Source organism: Nyctereutes procyonoides, unplaced genomic scaffold (assembly GCF_905146905.1).
Source record: "Nyctereutes procyonoides isolate TBG_1078 unplaced genomic scaffold, NYPRO_anot_genome, whole genome shotgun sequence".
NCBI lineage: Eukaryota > Metazoa > Chordata > Mammalia > Carnivora > Canidae > Nyctereutes > Nyctereutes procyonoides.
The window spans coordinates 12,008,139-12,012,895 of record NW_026575049.1 but is presented as its reverse complement, the minus strand read 5'-3'; the positions used below and the strand labels follow the sequence as shown (position 1 = coordinate 12,012,895).

Here is a 4,757-nt window from a genome sequence, read left to right as displayed (position 1 = left end):
AGAAATATTTTGAAGGTAAGCAAAACAATATTGCAAGCTCACTTTTAAAGAGAGAAATTTGACTTAGGAGAACTAAACCAGTATGGATGGTAAACTGTCTTCCAAGGACACTGGAGAAAGTGTCTCCCTTGAGATATGTAAATGTGAATCAACCTAATGAGGCAATTCATGAGTCAACCTTAATTAAAGTGAATCTGTATCCCCCTATGATGTCATATACCTTGTCACCATTTATTCATTTACCTATAAGCCAAAGAAGTGGTAAGTCAGATAAATGCCTCAGAACTACAAGGTTTTCTTGAGATGAGATCAAGCAGGATAGGGGTTGAGCTCTGGGTCTCTGCAGCTGGCAACCCCTTGTAGCTATGCTAGTGTCTGCTACATTGGGCATGTAGGTACTGGTATAAGTCAGGGTTGTTTCCAGGGAAGAGGAGGAAAGGACCTATTGCTTAGGCAGCAAACACTATCTTCCACACGTATTGCTCGGCATACTCATAAATGATTAATTTCCTCAAGGAGAGTATCTGTTCAATCATGATTCCCAACTTTTACTCCCTTTCTTTGAAGCTACAGGGACACTGGAAAACAAATAGAAATCTGTGCAAAATAGGGGGAAAAAAATCTAACAACTTCTTTCACTTGACTATTATTGAGGTAACTGCCATGGAATCATAAACTCTGAAAAAGTTTATAAAGCCACATTTTAGTTTCTCAACTTTTCTGAAATTGTGGCATCTGAAAATAAAGATATAATTTTGGGCTGGTTGGGATGCATAAAACTCATCTACTGCTTCACTTGTTTTTGTCTGGTAGATGTGTTTTTTTAGCCCAACTTCCATTCCAGATCAACCTAAGCTCTCCATTCCCTCAGTAAAATCTTCCCTTTAAAGACCACAGTGCTGAGACTCCTGGGTGACTCAGCAATTGAGCATCTGCCTTCGGCTCAGGGCATGATCCTGGGGTCCTGGGATTGAGTCCCATGTGGGGCTCCCCTCAGGGAGCCTGCTTCTCCCTCTGCCGGTGTCTCTGCCCCTCTTTGTGTGTCTCTCATGAATAAATAAAAAATTAAAAAAAAAAAGACCACAGTGCTGAAGATCCAAGTCTAGGGAGGCTATTCTTTAGTGTACTCTACATGTCTTCTCTCCCAGTTGAGTAGTACACTTGCTAAGACTCAGTTGTGCTTTCCCAAGCTGTTTATGATATTTGCACATGTTACCATAATAATGTACTTTGAATATTATATAACAAAATAAATAGGAATGCAAAAATAAAGTTGTTTTGTGAAAATGAAGTTGACAAACATTAACTTGAAATGGATCATTGACCTAAATTATGTAAGATCTAAAACTATGAAACGTCTGCAAGAAAACATAGGAGACAATCTTTGAGATGTTGGGTTAGGCTCCAATGTCTTAGGACACAAAAAACACAAACTATGAAAGACAAAGATCAATAAATTGGATTCCATCAAAATGAAAAACTCTTGATCTTTGAAAGAAAATGAAAAGGCAAGTCATGAACTGGGAGAAAACACTTGTAACACATACACCTGATAAAACACAAACCCAAAATATTAAAGAAGTCAATAATATTCAATAATAAGATAAACAACCCAATTAAAAAATGACCGAAAGGGTTGAACAAGTAAGGAAATGAATGGATGGTGGATGTTACGAGCCAGGTTTCTCCGTGTTGGCGAGGGAAGTTACAGGATGAGCAAGAAGGGACGGCTTAGATGAACCCTGTGGGACTGGATTACAGGTGGAGACACCTTATGATTAGCTTACTATGTACACAAATGGTTGGATACAGCAGCAATTATAGATCTGTAGGCATATGTGACTTCATACACATCACCCAGTTCTGTCTGCTACGAGGGCATAAGGGATTCCAAGGAGAGCTGGGCCTCATCCAAACAGGAAAGTGGTCTATTCAGTCGGGCCTCCAGAACTCAACAGGCTGCTTCTTTCTGCCTCTCATGCTCTTTGTTGTCACATGGTGTCTTCAATATCTCACCTAATGCTGCTACATTTTCCAGTTTTTCTTGCAACTGGCTTTTCCAAAAATGGTGCTTTTATTTTTAAAAAATAACCGGCATGTTTGGGTCCACTTATGATTGCTATTTTTGTCATTGACTTATTATATGTCTATCTCTATGCTAGATCGCAGTGTCCTGATTATGACCGCATTATAAAATGGTAGTGTGAATCGTGAATCATTGGTATTTGCAAAATTGTTTTGACTCTTCCAAGCTCTTTGCATTTCTATAAATGCTTAAGAATCCACATATTAGCTTCTACCAAAGACCTATTCAAGATATTTTGAATAGAATTGTATTGAACCTACATATATATATTTAGGAAGATGTAACATCTTAATAGTATTAATTTTTTCTGGTCCATTTTATTTCTCTATTTAGATTTCTCTCTCTCTTTTTTTAAAAGACATTTATTCAGTGTCATGATCAGACTATTACATTTAGCAATCAACAGCATGGGTGCAAAAAAAAAAATCTACATTAAAATCCTTTGTTGGAAGGCTTTACACTTTCCACAGAACAGAAACTAAAATAACCTGTTATACAATTAGTCACAAATACAGTCCTCAAGTTTTTTGTCCCTACCCATGAGTATTGTCTAACATGTCTTCTTGGTAGCAGCCAGGCCCTGCCACCACTGCGCTTGGCTGAGTTCACAAATCTGTTATAACCTGTAGCTTCCCTGTCACTTCTCTGGCTCTCCTCTCCTGCTAAGCTGTTTCCTGGCAGTAGTTAAAACCTTTTACCTTTGCCATAGCTGCTGCTGCTGCTGGTGGAACCACCACAGGCACCTTGGTTTTGTGGTTTAGCCAAGTATTGGCCTCTGCCATCATAGGGGTCAGAGCTTCTGCCTCCAGAATTGCCTCCTTTCATTGGTCCAAAATTTGAGGATTGACTGTTGTCATTGCCAAAATCTTACAGCTTTAGCTTATAGCTCCAAAGTTGCTCCCATCATTACCAAATCCGTTCTAGCCATCCCCACCGCTACCGTATCCACCACCACTTCAACTGCCACCAAAAGCCACCTCGCCCCCTGAACTTCCCTCCACCACCAAAGTTGTCATTCCCATCAAAACCACTTCCATGACCACCATCAAAGTTTCCAGAACCACTTAGACCTCTTTGGCTGGATGAAATATTACTCATCCCTTGCTTAGATAGGGCTTCCTTACTTCACAGCTGTGGCCATTCACACTATGGGATTTTGAATGACAAGCTTATCTACGGAGAGCTTGTCTACGGAGTTATGGTCATCAAATGTTACAAAAGCAAAACCTATCTTTTTGCCACGGCCTTGGTCAGTCATGATCTCAATGACCTCAATTTTCCCACACTCTTCAAAATAATCTCTTGGATGATGTTCTTCAGTGTCTTCTTTCATGCCACCCACGAAAATCTTTTTCACAGTTAAGTGGGCACCAGGTCTTTGAGAATCTTGTCTTGAGGCAGCCCTCTTTGGTTCCACAGCTCTTCCATCCCCCTTGTGTGGCCTTGCATTCATGGCTGCATTCTGCCCCCCCCCCCCCACCACAGTGGCATATGTGACAAACCCAAAGCCTTTGGAACACTTGGTGTTTGGATACCTCATTACCACACAATCCGTAAGCAATCCCCATTGTTCAAAATGGCTCTTCAGTCTTTCATTGGTTGTTTCAAAGCTCAAACCTCTGATGAAGAGCTTCCGCAGCTGCTCAGGCTCTTTGGGATTCAAAATCCCATAGTGTGAATGGCCACAGCTGTGAAGTAAGGAAGCCCTATCTAAGCAAGGGATGAGTAATATTTCATCCAGCCAAAGAGGTCTAAGTGGTTCTGGAAACTTTGATGGTGGTCATGGAAGTGGTTTTGATGGGAATGACAACTTTGGTGGTGTACACAAACTCATCATTTGTCATCTTCACGTGGCCATGGCCACGGGCAGACACAGCACCTTCTTCACCTGGAATTTGATGGTGGACTTCACTTCATCTACTTTGGCCACCATGTTCTCACTGTGGGTCAGCAAGGAAGGAAAATTTCCAGCCTCATTCAAGCCTATTCCTAGGATTTGCAGGATCTACTTGATCAGAGATTCTGAAGCCAAAGAGGCATCATCCTTCTAGGCCAGCTCTTGACTAATGTTTTTTTATTCCTGTTGAGTTTCTTCAGTGTCTCAATATCCATGTGGGGAGTATCCACAATCTTGGCCTCATCACAGTGCTGCTGGTCCCCCAAAACACATATGGAGAACTTGGGGCAAGGAGTGACCTTAAGCCTGATGGTGCCCGAGCAGTATTTGTCCTTCTGGGGGTCACAGTTCTTCAAGCTGATCTGCAGCAACCACATCTCCAAAAACTTCCAGGGCTGGCGCTGGGCCCCTACCAGAACTTCCTGCACCGCCTCCTACAGGGTTTCATGGGTGACGACTTTGAGGCTCATGGTTCCTTGCATTGCAGTAACCACAAAAGAGCCCTCTCTTTGTTCTAATGACAGAATGACAGGGAAAAAATGTTCAGTCATTCATTAGTAAGTATGATATTAGTTTAAGTTTTCCATAGATATCACCAATGATTTTTTTAATCACAACAGCTCTTGAATTTTGTCAGATGCTTATTCAGCATCTATTATGGTGATCATATGCTTTTTATACTTTAGTTTGGCAAATTACAGACTTTTGAATATTAAACCAACCTTGCAATCCTAGAACAAATCTCATTGTCCTGATTTATTTACTTTTTTGTTT

The 4,757-nt window shown here is 41.0% G+C and overlaps 1 pseudogene; it reads right to left on the bottom strand.

The window, feature by feature from the left end:
• Positions 1 to 2,770: 2,770 nt before the first annotated feature.
• LOC129511613 (heterogeneous nuclear ribonucleoprotein A1-like) lies at positions 2,771 to 4,453 on the bottom strand (annotated as a pseudogene).
• Positions 4,454 to 4,757: the final 304 nt, after the last annotated feature.